Here is a 17,936-nt window from a genome sequence, read left to right as displayed (position 1 = left end):
CCAGTGTACTTATGATTGCATCTGTGAACAGCCACTGCACTCCAACCTGGGCAATATAGCAAGTCCCTTTCTCTTAAAAAAAATTGTAGTGTTTCCACTTTTCTTCTGATATTTTTGTCTATTTCACTACTGGATAATGCCAATATAAAAATTTGGGTATAATCAAGAATAAGAGGTAAACTACTAAATAAAAAAAGCTTTCCAACTGTTAGAAGCAGATGCTTTCACATTTTGTGAAAGGTAAAGTTTTGAGGTTTCTGAATTATATGTGGATTTTCTTTATATACTAAAAAAACATAAATGTGGAGATATATATTATATATAATTATATATGTATATATTATATATACACACATATATGTATATACTATATATACACATATATGTGTATACTATATATACACATATATGTGTATATTATATATACACATATATGTATATATTATATATACACATATGTATATATACATATAATATAGATCCACATTTATGATTTTTAATATATTATATACATGTATATATTATATACATATATACATGTATACATTATATATATTATATACATGTATAATATACATATATAATTATATATATAATTATATATACATGTATAATATATAATTATATTATATATAATATATACATGTATATATAATAAAATAATTATATATACATAATATATATAATATATACATAATATATAATATATAATAAAATAAATGTATATATAAAATAATTATATATATTATATATAGAGAGATATATATCATCCTAGGGTGTGTGGATGCTGGAATATAACCATTTTGCACTGAACAGGACAATGAATTTTGTTATACTACAGTTAATATTAGTTTTCTGTTCGAAACAGCTGTGCCTTTTCATGCCACAAAATATTTTCTGTCTACTTTCTGAGTAGCAGAATTAATTCATTTTTTAACAAAACAATGCATGTCAAGTGTTCAGTAGTCACATGAAGAGAATGCTTCCTTTGTGCCTGGCACTGTTTCTTGTGTTTTGCATTTACTAATTCAATTCTTACAACAACCCTATAAGATAAATGCCATTACTTACCCCCATTTACAGATGAGGAAACTGAGGCAAAGAAAGATTGAAGAATTTACTCATGATCATACAGCTGCTAGTGGCAGAGCCAACATATAAAGCCAGGCCATCTGGCTTCTGAGGCATTGCATTAAACCTGTGCTTTTAAGTGTTCAGGGTAGCTTCTGACTCTAGGGCAGAGGTCAGGAAACTTTTTCTATAAAGGGCCAGATAGTAAATATTTTAGGCTTTGTGGGCTAAGAGGTAAAACTGAGATTGTTATGTAGGTACTTAAATAACTAGAGAGAAATAAAATTTGCATGAAAATTTTATTGACAAAATTCAAAACAATAATTGAGAACAATTTTTTTTGTAATATGGGTTTACTAATGAAAAGAATTAAATATTTACGGGGAGGATCAAAGTTAATGTTTCGTGTCATTAAAGTTGATTATAAGTACTCATTTGTTAATGCTGATCTGTAATAAGATTTTATGTATTTTGCTTCGGAAATTCGTTGCAGATAGGTATTGTCAAATACTTATATTAATCCATGAGAATATGATTTTTGTTGAGCATATTCATCACTTGGAAGGTTGCTTCTTCTCTGGATATTTTCCTTTTAGCATGTTATTACATTGCAGCTTAATCACTTCCAATTGAAGATTAGGTAGAAGCTCCTGAGTTGCACTGTTAAATTGATTTTGAAAAATGGAAATTTCCTTTACATTTGCAAACTCCAAAAAATACTGTGGGCACTATAGTGTGAGCTACATATTTGTGTGAGAATGGAGATCCCGCTTCTTTGTCTTACCTTTTGATAGCACGGGGAATGTGTAAAGCAGCTTGTTGTTACTTGTAATTCAAACAATGTTGTCATCAAAATGACTTATGTTTCGCATGTAAACACTTGTTTTGCCTTGTAATTTTGGCTTGAATTCATTTCAAAATTTTATTAAGTCTTGAGCAAAAGCTAAATTCCAAAGCCATTCAGTGTTCCATAATAGTGGTTGAGGACTTGTCTTCTTTTTCAGAAAAATGTCAATATCAGCCCTGAATGCAAAAGCTCACAATAGAACTAACACGATTATGCCAATGTGGTTGGGCAAATCAGCATATTCATCTTCTGTATCTGACAAAAGATAACTGAACCACTGATGTTTAATCTATCAGAAACTATGAGAGCAAATGAAGTTCACCATTGATACTAGTAGTTCAGTAATACAAAATTGAGTCAAATATATCCCACAAAGAACCTGCTGATGAATAATACAGTAAATAACCATAGATTTAAATACCTTCTTACCTTTTCACAGGCTTTATAAATTTGACAAATGTAATCATTTTGCTTCACACATTTTTAACACCACCAGTTGTAACACATCTTAGCAGATTCTACTTCAGGTTGCATGAAATTTGTGTTTTCTTCTTAGAAAATATTCATGCTTGTAATTGTTCCCCACAGATAATTTATAGAGACTAATTTCAGTCACTTCAACATTGGCATTGACTTATCAAATAAGCAATAACTAGGCAGTATCAGTAACATCCGTTGACTCATCAAGAGCCAAGGAAAACCACTCAGGGTCATTTGCCTTGTTTTTTATTGACTGTTGATGTTGTTCCCAGTGTTCTCAATTTTTTAAGCAATCATTCTTGCCAAAAGGCTAATTTAATCCTCTTTTTTAATTTTTATTTTATTTTATTATTATACTTTAGGTTTTAGGGTACATGTGCACAATGTGCAGGTTTGTTACATATGTATCCATGTGCCGTGTTGGTTTGCTGCATCCATTAACTCATCATTTAGCATTAGGTATATCTCCTAATGCTGTCCCTCTCCCCTCCACCCAACCCACAACAGTCCCTGGAGTGTGATGTTCCCCTTCCTGTGTCCATGAGTTCTCATTGTTCAATTCCCGCCAATGAGTGAGAACATGCGGTGTTTGGTTTGTTGTCCTTGTGATAGTTTACTGAGAATGATGTTTTCCAGTTTCATCCATGTCCCCACAAAGGACATGAACTCATCATTTTTTATGGCTGCATAGTATTCCATGGTGTGTATGTGCCACATTTTCTTAATCCAGTCTATCATTGTTGGACATTTGGGTTGGTTCCAGGTCTTTGCTATTGTGAATAGTGCCGCAGTAAACATACATGTGCATGTGTCTTTAGAGCAGCATGATTTATAGTCCTTTGGGTATATACCCACTAATGGGATGGCTGGGTCAAATGGTATTTCTAGTTCTAGATCCCTGAGGAATCGCCACACTGACTTCCACAATGTTTGAACTAGTTTACAGTCCCACCAACAGTGTAAAAGTGTTCCTATTTCTCCACATCCTCTCTAGCACCTGTTGTTTCCTGACATTTTAATGATTGCCATTCTAACTGGTGTGAGATGGTATCTCATTGTGGTTTTGATTTGCATTTCTCTGATGGCCAGTGATGATGAGCATTTTTTCATGTGTTTTTTGGCTGCATAAATGTCTTCTTTTGAGAAGTGTCTGTTCATGTCCTTTGCCCACTTTTTGATGGGGTTGTTTGTTTTTTTCTTGTAAATTTGTTTGAGTTCATTGTAGATTCTGGATATTAGCCCTTTGTCAGATGAGTAGGTTGCAAAAATGTTCTCCCATTCTGTAGGTTGCCTGTTCACTCTGATGGTAGTTTCTTTTGCTGTGCAGAAGCTCTTTAGTTTAATTAGATCCCATTTGTCGATTTTGGCTTTTGTTGCCATTGCTTTTGGTGTTTTAGACATGAAGTCCTTGCCCATGCCTATATCCTGAATGGTATTGCCTAGGGTTTCTTCTAGGGTTTTTATGGTTTTAGGTCTAACATGTAAGTCTTTTTTCCATCTTGAATTAATTTTTGTATAAGGTGTAAGGAAGGGATCCAGTTTCAGCTTTCTACATATGGCTGGCCAGTTTTCCCAGCACCATTTATTAAATAGGGAATCCTTTCCCCATTTCTTGTTTTTGTCAGGTTTGTCAAAGATCAGATAGTTGTAGATATGCGGCACTATTTCTGAGGGCTCTTTTCTGTTCCATTGATTTGTGTCTCTGTTGTGGTACCAGTACCATGCTGTTTTGGTTACTGTAGCCTTGTAGTATAGTTTGAAGTCAGGTAGCGTGATGCCTCTAGTTTTGTTCTTTTGGCTTAGGATTGACTTGGCGATGCGGGCTCTTTTTTGGTTCCATATGAACTTTAAAGTAGTTTTTTCCAATTCTGTGAAGAAAGTCATTGGTAGCTTGATGGGGATGGCATTGAATCTATAAATTACCTTGGGCAGTATGGCCATTTTCACGATATTGATTCTTCCAACCCATGAGCATGGAATGTTCTTCCATTTGTTCGTATCCTCTTTTATTTCATCGAGCAGTGGTTTGTAGTTCTCCTTGAAGAGGTCATTCACATCCCTTGTAAGTTGGATTCCTAGGTATTTTATTCTATTTGAAGCAATTGTGAATGGGAGTTCACTCATGATTTGGCTCTTTGTTTGTCTGTGATTGGTGTACAAGAATGCTTGTGATTTTTGTACATTGATTTTGTATCCTGAGACTTTGCTGAAGTTGCTAATCAGCTTAAGGAGATTTTGGGCTGAGACGATGGAGTTTTCTAGATATACAGTCATGTCATCTGTAAACAGGGACAATTTGACTTCCTCTTTTCCTAATTGAATACCCTTTATTTCCTTCTCCTGCCTGATTGCCCTGGCCAGAGCTTCCAGCACTATGTTGAATAGGAGTGGTGAGAGAGGGCATCCCTGTCTTATGCCAGTTTTCAAAGGGAATGCTTCCAGTTTTTGCCCATTCAGTATGATATTGGCTGTGGGTTTGTCATAGATAGCTCTTATTATTTCGAGATATGTCCCATCAACACCTAATTTATTGAGAGTTTTTAGCATGAAGGTTGTTGAATTTTGTCAAAGTCCTTTTCTATTGCATCTATTGAGATAACCAGGTGGTTTTTGTCTTTGGTTCTGTTTATATGCTGGATTACATTTATTGATTTGCGTATGTTGAACCAGCCTTGCATCCCAGGGATGAAGCCCACTTGATCATGGTGGATAAGCTTTTTGATGTGCTGCTGGATTCGGTTTGCCAGTATTTTATTGAGGATTTTTGCATCAATGTTCATCAAGGATATTGGTCTGAAATTCTCTTTTTTGGTTATGTCTCTGCCAGGCTTTGGTATCAGGACGATGCTGGCCTCATAAAATGTGTTAGGGAGGATTCCCTCTTTTTCTATCAATTGGAATAGTTTCAGAAGGAATGGTACCAGTTCCTCCTTGTACCTCTGGTAGAATTCGGCTGTGAATCCATCAGGTCCTGGACTCTTTTTGGTTGGTAAGCTATTGATTATTGCCACAATTTCAGAGCCTGTTATTGGTCTATTCAGAGATTCAACTTCTTCCTGGTTTAGTCTTGGGAGGGTGTATTTGTTGAGGAATTTATCCATTTCTTCTAGATTTTCTAGTTTATTTGCATAGAGGTGTTTGTAGTATTCTTTGGTGGTAGATTGTATTTCTGTGGGATCGGTGGTGATATCCCCTTTTTCATTTTTTATTGCATCTATTTGATTCTTCTCTCTTTTCTTCTTTATTAGTCTTGCTAGTGGTCTATCAATTTTCTTGATCGTTTCAAAAAACCAGCTCCTGGATTCATTAATTTTTTGAAGGGTTTTTTGTGTCTCTATTTCCTTCAGTTCTGCTGTGATTTTAGTTATTTCTAGCCTTCTGCTAGCTTTTGAATGTGTTTGCTCTTGCTTTTCTAGTTCTTTTAATTGTGATGTTAGGGTGTCCATTTTGGATCTTTCCTGCTTTCTCTTGTGGGCATTTAGTGCTATAAATTTCCCTCTACACACTGCTTTGAATGTGTCCCAGAGATTCTGGTATATTGTATCTTTGTTCTCATTGGTTTCAAAGAACATCTTTATTTCTGCCTTCATTTCATTATGTACCCAATAGTCATTCAGGAGCAGGTTGTTCAGTTTCCATGTAGTTGAGCGGTTTTGAGTGAGTTTCTTAATCCTGAGTTCTAGTTTGATTGCACTGTGGTCTGAGAAACAGTTTGTTACAATTTCTGTTCTTTTACATTTGCTGAGGAGAGCTTTACTTCCAACTATGTGGTCAATTTTGGAATAGGTGTGGTGTGGTGCTGAAAAAAATGTATATTCTGTTAATTTGGGGTGGAGAGTTCTGTAGATGTCTATTAGGTCCACTTTGTGCAGAGCTGAGTTCAATTCCTGGATATCCTTGTTAACTGTCTGTCTCGTTGATCTGTCTAATGTTGACAGTGGGGTGTTAAAATCTCCCATTATTATTGTGTGGGAGTTTAAGTCCCTTTGTAGGTCACTCAGGACTTGCTTTATGAATCTGGGTGCTCCTGTGTTGGGTGCATATATATTTAGGATAGTTAGCTCTTCTTGTTGAATTGATCCTTTTACCATTATGTAATGGCCTTCTTTGTCTCTTTTGATCTTTGTTGGTTTAAAGTCTATTTTATCAGAGACTAGGATTGCAACCCCTGGCTTTTTCTGTTTTCCATTTGCTTGATAGATCTTCCTCCATCCATTTATTTTGAGTTTTGTGTGTCTCTGCACGTGAGATGGGTTTCCTGAATACAGCACACTGATGGGTCCTGACTCCTTATCCAGTTTGCCAGTCTGTGTCTTTTAATTGGAGCATTTAGCCCATTTACATTTAAAGTTAATATTGTTATGTGTGAATCTGATCCTGTCATTATGATGTTAGTTGGTTATTTTGCTCGTTAGTTGATGCAGTTTCTCCCTAGCCTCGATGGTCTTTACAATTTGGCATGTTTTTGCAGGGGCTGGTACCGGTTGTTCCTTTCCATGTTTAGTGCTCCCTTCAGGAGCTCTTTTAGGGCAGGCCTGGTGGTGACAAAATCAATCAACGTTTGCTTCTCTGTAAAGTATTTTATTTCTCCTTCACTTATGAAGCTTAGCTTGGCTGGATATGAAATTCTGGGTTGAAAATTCTTTTCTTTAAGAATGTTGAATATCGGCCCCCACTCTCTTCTGGCTTGTAGAGTTTCTGCTGAGAGATCAGCTGTTAGTCTGATGGGCTTCCCTTTGGGGGTAACCCGACCTTTCTCTCTGGCTACCCTTAACATTTTTTCCTTCATTTCAACTTTGGTGAATCTGACAATTATGTGTCTTGGAGTTGCTCTTCTCTAGGACTATCTTTGTGGTGTTCTCTGTATTTCCTGAATCTGAATGTTGGCCTGCCTTGCTAGATTGGGGAAGTTCTCCTGGATAATATCTTGCAGAGTGTTTTCCAACTTGGTTCCATTCTCCCCGTCATTTTCAGGTACACCAATCAGACGTAGGTTTGGTCTTTTCACATGGTCCCAAATTTCTTGGAGGCTGTGTTCATTTCTTTTTATTCTTTTTTCTCTAAACTTCCCTTCTCGCTTCATTTCATTCATTTCATTCTTCCATCCCTGATACTCTTTCTTCCAGTTGATCGCATCAGCTCCCGAGGCTTCTGCAATCTTTGCGTAGTTCTCGAAACTTGGCTTTCAGCTCCATCAGCTCCTTTAAGCCGTTCTCTCCATTGGTTATTCTAGTTATCCATTCATCTAATTTTTTTTCAAAGTTTTTAACTTCTTTGCTATTGTTTTGAATTTCCTCCCATGGCTCGCAGTAGTTTGATTGTCTGAAGCCTTCTTCTCTCAACTCGTCAAAGTCGTTCTCCATCCAGCTTTGTTTCGTTGCTGGTGAGGAACTGCGTTCCTTTGGAGGATGAGAGGTGCTCTGCTTTTTAGAGTTTCCAGTTTTTCTGCTCTGTTTTTTCCCCATCTTTGTGGTTTTATCTACTTTTGGTCTTTGATGATGGTGATGTACAGATGGGTTTTTGGTGTGGATGTCGTTTCTGTTTGTTAATTTTCCTTCTACCACACAGGACCCTCAGCTGCAGGTCTGTTGGAGTTTGCTAGAGGTCCACTCCACACCCTGTTTGGCTGGGTGTCAGCAGTGGTGGCTGCAGAACAGTGGATTTTCATGAGACCACAAATTCAGCTGTGTGATAGTTCCTCTGGAAGTTTTGTCTCATAGGAGTACCCGGCCGAGTGAGGTGTCAGTCTGTCCCTACTGGGGGGTGCCTCCCAGTTAGGCTGCTCGGGGGTCAGGGACCCACTTTAGGAGGCAGTCTGTCCGTTTTCAGATCTCCAGCTGTGTGCTGGGAGAACCACTGCTCTCTTCAAAGCTGTCACACAGGGACATTTAAGTCTGCAGAGGTTCCTGCTGAATTTTTGTTTGTCTGTGCCCTGCCCCCAGAGGTGGGGCCTACAGAGGCAGGCAGGCCTCCTTGAGCTGTGGTGGGCTCCACCCAGTTCGAGCTTCCTGGCTGCTTTGTTTACCTAAGCAAGCCTGGGCAATGGTGGGCGCCCCTCCCCCAGCCTCACTGCTGCCTTGCAGTTTGATCTCAGACTGCTGTGCTAGCAATCAGCGAGATTCCGTGGGCATAGGACCCTCTGAGCCAGGTGCGGGACACAATCTCCTGGTGTGCCGTTTTCCAAGCCCGTTGGAAAAGCGCAGTATTAGGGTGGGACTGACCCGATCCAGGTGCTGTCTGTCACCCCTTTCTTTGACTAGGAAAGGGGACTCCCTGACCCCTTGCGCTTCCCGAGTGAGGCAATGCCTCTCCCTGCTTCGGCTTGCGCACAGTGCACTGCACCGACTGTCCTGCACCCACTGTTTGGCACTCCCTAGTGAGATGAACCCAGTACCTCAAACGGAAATGCAGAAATCACCTGTCTTCTGTGCCGCTCAGGCTGGGAGCTGTAGACCGGAGCTGTTCCTATTCGGCCATCTTGACTCCACCTTAATTTAATAGTCTTAAGTTTACTTTGGACACGGTCCTTCAGCCGATGGAATCAAACACAATTTAGTCATCGTTAGTAAAATGTTTTCCTTGCTTGGTTAACATCTGAGTCACTTTGGCTGCAACTTTATTTTCATTTTTGAGTTTTTTTTTTTTTTTGAGACTGAGTCTCGTTCTGTTGCCCAGGCTGGAGTGCAATGGCACAATCTCGGATCACTGCAACCTCCACCCTGCAGGTTCAAGCAATTCTCCTGCCTCAGCCTCCTGAGTAGCTGATATTATAGGCACATGCCACCCTGCCTAGCTAATTTTTATGTTTTTAGTAGAGATGGGGTTTTACCATGTTGTCCAGGCTGAACTGCTGACCTCAAGTGATCCACCCACTTCAGCCTCCCAAAATGCTTGGATTACAGGCATGAACCACCGCACCTGACCTCCCTATAATATTCTTTAAGAACAGCTATAATGACGTTGCATATTAAACATCATACTCTGACATCTAATCTGATTTTTAAAAATTCATATACTGATGTGCCTTAAAAATGTCACTTCACGTCTACTTTTCTTTTTTTCTCTTGTTTTGATGTTATGGGTAAGCACTAGTAATAAAAAATTTAAAAATATTGTGGTATGACAATATATGTGGCACTCAAAATGCTGGTAACTGCATTACTGCAATTTTTAGTGTGCCAAGTAGCAGTGCAAAATGATGACAGCAACACCTAAGTCTCCTTTGCATTTGTTCACCTCTGCCATTCTAATGTGAAAGCAATCATAGACAATACCTAAACAAAGGAGTGTGGCCATGTTCCAATAAAATTTCATGAGCACTGAAAGTTGAATTTTACATAATTTTCATGTGTTACAAAATACTACTCTGTTAGCCATTAGATTTTTTCAGCCATTAGAAAATGTAAAGCTATTCTTATGAGCTGGCTGGATTTGGCTCGTGGACCAAATTTGTGACCCCTATTCCAGAGTATTTTCGAGTCAGTTAATCCATGTTTGCCCATTCCTAATTTTATAAACCACATTCAAACCTGTTAATCCGCTGTTATTTTTCTCATTTTGCCATTTAGATTTTAAAATGAAGAGCAGTGTTTTGTTAGAAAAAAACAAAGTGTTTACCATAACAAGAAAGATGTGTAGACAAGAAAGATATTTATGTAGACTCTTTGTTCATTAAATTTTGAAGCCAGATGATGCATTGTTAGCTTTGACAACTGACTTAAATTTTTGTATAATTATTTATCTTTGCATTTTGCTCAGGTAAATTATCTTCCCAGAGTCTAGAAATAAAGAGATCCTGTTTAAGAGCATGAATAATACTCTCAATGTAAATTGTTTTGAAATAAGATCTTAAAAATACAAAATGTAGACAGTTAATATTCAGGTGCTTAATTTTGAGCCAATATGTAGCAGAGAAAAACTAATTTCTCTGTGGCAGTATTTTTATTTTTTGGCATTTCCCGGGAATTAACTGAAGACTAAAAACTCATATGTGCAAGTGTAATGACACTAACCAAAGAGTCAGTAAAAATTCCATTTGGCTACCATGTATGTGTGTATATATGTATGTATGTATGTGTGTGTATTACATATTTGAGACAGGGTCTTACTCTGTTGCCCCAGGCTGGAGTGCAGTGGCATGATCTCAGCTTACTGCAGCCTCAATCTCCCAGGCTCAAGCGATCCTCCCACCTCGGCCTCCCGAGTACCTGGGACTATAGACACCACCACGCCTGGCTAATTTTTTTATTTTTTATAGAGACACAGTCTTGCCATGTTGCCTATGTTGGTCTTCAACTCCTAGGCTCAAGTAATTCTCCCACTTTGGCCTCCTGTTGTGCTGGGATTACGGGCATAAGCCACTGTGTCAGGCCCCATGTATCTTAATAGTGAATGTTTGGCTTTTCATTTGTTACTTTCAGCTATTAAAGGATACCTATTACAGACACGGGAATTTTCATTTTCAAAGTCATTTTTGACACATCAGTGCTGCATCTACTTTTCTCCCTTTAGCACATTTGATATTGATACTTCAGAGAAACTTTTTTAAGTACCCTTAAAATCTTGTCAATGACCATTAACTGCCAATCGTCACCTCGTTTGCTGTTTTTGACAACATACTACTAGAAACCTAGGCTGTGAGTATAAAACCATAGCTGTTAGAATCATTTTTTTGGCAATAGCTCACATTCTGTTAAGAGTCATTGCTTTAATCAAAGATCATGATTTATTATATTTTTTTTTAAGTAGGGATGGGGCCAAGATTATTCCTTTGGCACAGCAGTAAGTGTGCTCAAGATCTTTGCCTGTAAGCTTGAATATTTGGCTTAAATTTTGTACATATGAATACTGTTAAAGGTATATTTGACTACATTTTGAAAGGAAAAAGGTCCTGCTAAAATAGACATTTAGGGATATTTTAATCTATGTATTTGGTAAAGTAATTAGTGAAGTATTATTTATAAAAATTTTAAGGAAAACATTTAAGAGCAAAATAGTCATATCAGATAAATAGAGTAGAATACACCAAAGATAAAACAAGTCTCTGTTACAAATGAAGTTGTCTGTACAGACAACTGAGATATTTTAATTTTATTTACACAAAAATGCTGTTCAATATCTAATCATTTCTGTTGTTTGTATTCAGTACTTTCGAGTAATAAAATAAGTTTGAGTATCTCATTAGTTCACTTTCAAAATTGATCATTTCAGGACACCGCTGAATATAATGGAAGGTTTGGGTAAATAGGTTTGCGTCACAGCCCCTATGAAATTACCAGCCTAGATGAGGAGCCATTGCCTGTGTACAGAAGTCTTAACAATCCATCCACATGCTGTGAAATGACATCAACTTGCGTGCATTTTAAACCCTGAGATTACAGGAGTCTGCAACTACACTCTAAACTGAGTTCACTCTGTTATTTATTTCTGCCTTCTCAATAATTCCTCCAAATTAAGATTTACTTAAAAGTTTGATTTGCTACTTAAACCAAAATTTGCTAAAATGTTTTCCTCCTTTTACTCATAAAGTATCATGTATTTGCCTTTTGTAGAAACCAATCCCTTCATTACTATAGTTCTTCAGTTGTTCCACAGTTCTTAGGCCCAGACTACTTTTGGTGAGCTAGGATGGAATGAATGACACAAGGTAAAACACCCATCCTTCTGTTTAGTCGATATATATTGACAACAAAAATACATTGATAGCTTCGAGTCAGGCACAGATTGAGGTAAGGGTGCTGGGTATAGAAAAGGCATATAAACAACTGCAGAGCAATTTCCCAAAATGGTTATGTATCAAGACATTTAGGTTTCTTTACTGCTGAACTTCAGGGACTTTAAAAGGCTAATGGACACTGTGAAGATGAGTTAAGATTTGTATTGTTTCCCAGACTTCTGTGAATACCTATCAACTTCTCTTAGAAATTAGTTTTTTAGAGCACAGTTTGGAAAATGCCACTAACAACATTATAGGATGTATTATGAAAAGTATTCACTAAGGTCACTTTTAACCTTCTTGTTAAAGATTATGCATTGTAATTTTGTTTCTTTTAAAAGTATTTTTTATTAAGAAGAATCCTTGGAAGTTACTAATACTTTGGTGATGTGATTTTAAAAATATTTTTGAGCATGATTACTTTTTATTTTGACCCTTAATTTCTAAGTCCAATTTGTATTAATGTATTAGATTTTTAGAATATTCATTTACTTTTAGTATCATAAAATTCTGTGAAATACAACTCATAGTCTAGTAATTGGGAATACCTTAAGGGCCTGCTGTTCCAGCTGATGATTTTAATATGAATATTTGTATGTAGGATTTAACTGTCAAGTTGCTTTAATTAATATTTATATGTTGTGCTGGTCCATAAACTATTTTAACCATCCATTGTATAGTAATAGAAAAAAGTAGAAATTTTAGATTAACTTCTGATAAGTGACTATTTTTAAAATGTTTAATATGTAACTTTTTTTAAAAAGTATAGTAAAAATTCACTGCTAGCATCTGTTTTGCTAAAATCTGAGAATGAAGGAAAATGGGTAGTTTATCATGAGAATCATTTCTTTACAAATAAATACTTTAAATGTGAACCCTATTATATGTATAGTCATACATATATATACACATGTATATATACACACCTACAATTACTTATTTCTTCTCCAGTAAATATATGCCAGTTTTGTTAAACTTTTTTTTAGTGGGAAGTTATATTTCTATAGCATATTTATAAATTGCTGCTAAGATTACAACAACCAAGGCAAGAGAACTGTTAATACTAACATAAATTCTGACACACCATTCTTCTTACTTGATATTGTTTTTGCTGACAGATACCCCACATAGAGTCAATATTGTTGAAGCCCTAGTAACTTCATTTGAAAGTCGTAAAATAACTCCATCCAGTAAAACCTAAAATAAATGTTCTTAAGTCCTAATAATCAGAAATATTTGTCAAATTGAAAGAATTTACAATGTGTGTCCCTATCATATGTTATCCTCACTGCCAGCAGGGTATGTCTGGACATGTGCACAGAAAAGAGAAACACTTAGATTGAGGACGGTTCTGCCTTTGTCTTTCAAAGTGCCTTCCGCTTTACAATCTATATACACTCCTTGCAAAATCAAGAGTCTTATTCATTTCCTGCTCTAGGTGCACCCATTTTACCAGGGCCTAGAGTATGAATGGAAAGTGCTCCTGGAGCATCATCAGGCCACATTCCTCGGTGCCTTCAGCCCTTCTAAACTTGTGTAGCAAGCCACTAGCCTCAGTTCTCCGTAGCCTTAAATCTCCCCTCATAAACCATCTGGGCGATTAAAAAAATATTTTAAACATTAAAATACCAAGTGTCAAAGAAGGTGAATTTCTTAAGCCTAGTGGTACACTGATAAGTGGTTAGCTACCAACTCTTGGGAGAAAAAAAGCTCCAGTTTGTAGTGCTTCCCAATTTTTGTCATGTAATACTCCCATCTGTCTGATTTCAAGCTATCAATGTGAAGTCACTTAGTGCTGAGTTGGAATGAGACGCACATACTTTGCTCTTTTGAGATGATATGAACTGGCTCCAGGTCCCCTCTGCCAGATAAAGTTATTAAACATTGATCCCATAATTTCTGAAAAAGAGGCATAATAAGCTATAGCTAGCTTTCCCTCAGAGGTGGTATTATGTGTAGTTAAATGGTCCTTCAAAATCTATGAAATTCCTGTTTGCCATCGAATACATTGTAAGAATACAATTAAAAGAAATTTTCTAAACATTCAATAATCATGTAAGAAAAGCATATTAAGAAAAGCTTTGAAAAATTTTATAAGAAGCAAATCATTTTGCTGATGTAAATCTGACATAAATCATATACATTGACAAGAGCATTGTATGTTTATGGGATTGTAAGTTTTTAAAGAGTTTCCCTTTATTTCCATGGCTTTGAAAATTATATCCCCAGATAAATTGTGGCATTTCCTTTGTGCATGTTGGTGCAATTTTACATTATGAAATTGTCATGTAGATTCATTACACCTATTTTCCAAACAAAAATGACCATAATTCAAATATGTACCTATCATATACCAAGCTCTAAACTGTATAAAAACATTCTATCACTAATGTATTTGCAGGCACATTAATAAGATATTTACCCATTTTTATAATGATTCTTGGTCAGAAAAACCTCAGAATTTTTACTTTTGATAATCTTTCTGTTTCAGGTACCAGACTTTTGATCCAGATTTGGGAGCATATATGTATTAGCTTTTATTAGAGTACAATGGGTAACAAACTACCTCAACTGTTTCAGTAGCTTTCAAAAACTTATATTTTTCATTGTGTGGCTTGTTGGCTACTGTGGGTTAATTGCTGTGGCTGCACTTCAGGATGTGATTCGGGTTCAGGTTTACTCTATTCAGGCCCCAGGCTGAAAGAGAAGGCCCTACCTGGGCTATGCCCTTCTAGTGGCAGAGGGCACTAAAGCAAGAGGACTGGCAGCATTGTGAAATGCATTGAAAAGCTCATCAAGTCTGTTTGCTTTGTGTTGACCAAGCAAGTCGTGTGGCTAAACCCAGTCATTGGTCAGCAAAGCTACTCTTCCTATAGGGAACCATTGTAAGTCACATCCAAAGGTTTTGGGAAAAAATAATTCTGAATAATAATACCCGAGGTACTACAATGTACTACAAATATCTCAGCTTTCTGTAAGTTGCCAAAATATCTCAATATAAAACAAAACATCTTAATTTTTTAAAAAGAAGTATAATATTGAATACACTGGTTTAGGTTCAGAATTTTTAGAAAGATCCTCACTGTTTGTAAGATTTTCCCAAATAATCACCTAATTCCATGGGAAATAAAAAATAGGATAAACCAATGGAAATATTTCTGAAACAAGAGTCATGAGGAATCCATAATCAACTGTGCTACATTTTGACTATTTAACTTTGCATCTCAACTTTCTCATCTGTAAACTAAGAAAGTTGTTCCACACTTGTAAACTGTTGGTGGGACTATAAACTAGTTCAACCATTGTGGAAGTCAGTGTGGCGATTCCTCAGGGATCTAGAACTAGAAATACCATTTGACCCAGCCATCCCATTACTGGGTATATACCCAAAGGATTATAAATCATGCTGCTAGAAAGACGCACACGTATGTTTATTGTGGCACTATTCACAATAGCAAAGACTTGGAACCAACCCAAATGTCCAACAATGATAGACTGGATTAAGAAAATGTGGCACATATACACTATGGAATACTATGCAGCCATAAAAAGGGATGAGTTCATGTCCTTTGTAGGGACATGGATGAAGCTGGAAACCAGCATTCTCAGCAAACTATCACAAGGACAAAAAACCAAACACCGCATGTTCTCACTCATGGGTGGGAATTGAACAATGAGACCACATGGACACAGGAAGGGGAACATCACACACTGGGGCCTGTTGTGGGGTGGGGGGAGGGGGGAGGGATAGCATTAGGAGATACACCTAATGTTATGACAAGTTAATGGGTGCAGCACACCAGCATGGCACATGGATACATATGTAACAAACGTGCACGTTGTGCACATGTACCCTAAAACTTATAATAAAAAAAAATTGTTCCAAAAAGCTTTCTGAGGTCATTCTCAGTGTAAAGGTCTCATTCTAATGCTTTTTTATTGTCACCTAATTAACAAAGCATATCCTTTTGCAATTTTTATTATAGTTTAACTCAGTTTTTCTTAGAATTATGGCAGAGCAATAAAACTTTAATTTTCTTTTATTCATATGCCTCTTTATTCAAAAATGGATTTGAGATAAAGTAATAAGATATGATCTTCCTTGTTTTTACTTAGTATTCAAATAGTGGAACCTAGCTTTAAAATAGTCAAGTCACTAAAATACTCTTCCTTTACCGTGAGAGTCACTGATTTAAACATGTATGTGTAAGAATCATGTGGGAGCTTGTTTAAAATGTAAATTTCCAGTCCACAAACCCCTGGAGATTCTGATACTACAAAGAACCCAGAAAACTACATTTTTAACAAGTACCCCAGGTTTCCAAAGTAACCTAAGCAGTACAAACCATATAAATTATTTTGGTAACAGTGGGGAAAAAAAACTTTCACATGCTGGGATACTACATACTTAGTATAATTAAAATTAGTTGTTAATACCATGTGTCTCATTATCTGGTGTTTGTATTTTATCTTTATGAATTAATTTTTGTCACTACATTTAGTGTATTGCACTATACATTAGTCCAGTGCTATAAATTATCACTATAAGTGATGGTATTATGTTTGTATGTAAATTTTAGAAATGTAGAAACCAAAATACCTTAATGTTCCTTTGAAATGAAAGTACTTCGATTAGTATTAGCATTCCCCAGAAACATACAGGGTAGGTCAATCTCAGAATGAAATACTATGAAATGAGAACTACTGTTAAATATTACGTCCAATCTCTTTGCTTCTTCCTTGTTTCCCTACAATCTAGTGGTCCTTTTAAAACATAGTCAGATTATGTCATTTCTGTGCCTAAAACCCTTCGGAATAAAAACGAAAGCCCTTTATCTTTGCTAACTGTAAGACCTTATGTCCACAGCTCCTTCCCCTACCCCCATCCCCACCCCCAGCCCTTTGTACCATGCTCCTTGCTGAAATGCTCCGCTTAAAGTGCTCTTCCCCATATATCTTCACCACTCCAGGTCTCACTTTTTTCAGGTGTCTGCTCAAATATTGCCTATGCACAGAGGCCTTTATTGACCACCCAAAATAAAACAGCATATTCCCCTCTCCTCATCAATCACTAGCCCTTGTAACTTGCTGTATTTTTATTTATAGCACTTATGACTGTTCGACATGTATTCATTTGTGTCCACTCCTCTATAATTTTAAGCTCTTCAAGCACAAGGACTTTGTCTTGGCACTGCTATATTGCCAGGACTTAGAATAGTATCTGGCACATAGTAGGTACTCAATAAATAATTGTTTGACAAATACTGGTGATTATCCACAGCTTGGCTTGTCTCCAGTATAAGGCAAGGCTATTAAAATACAAATTTTATAAAGTAGGCAATGTTTTTAAAGGCAGTTTTATTTTCTGTTAATTTCCCATCTATTTTGAAAGTCATTTTAATTTATTACTTTCAGAGTTATCCCTTTTGCAAACTCTATTCTTTCCATCTTTTTCTTGTCTGTTTTTCAGATATATGAGATAATTTATTTTGAATTATGGCAATTGAAAGTTGATATTTAATTTCAACAGGTTTTAATTACTTATTTGAAATATGAAACTCCAACTATGAATTCAATGTTGGTGAAAGGCACCAGATTTACATTCCCATAAAACTGAGCACTTGACTTTCATGGCATACATATATATGGGAAAGGTGTATGGATGGCTAATAACATTCAGGATTTCCTCTGAAAACTACAGATCTTCTTGATTAAAAAACTGACTAAAAGAATAATTTGGCCAGGTGCAGTGGCCCATGCCTGTAATCCCAGCACTTTGGGAGGCTGAGGGGGGCAGATCGCTTGAGCCCAGGAGTTTGAGAA

Source organism: Nomascus leucogenys, chromosome 3 (genome assembly GCF_006542625.1).
Source record: "Nomascus leucogenys isolate Asia chromosome 3, Asia_NLE_v1, whole genome shotgun sequence".
Classification (NCBI taxonomy): Eukaryota; Metazoa; Chordata; class Mammalia; order Primates; family Hylobatidae; genus Nomascus; species Nomascus leucogenys.
The sequence above is the reverse complement of the archived record's forward strand: the minus strand, read 5'-3'. Positions refer to the sequence as shown.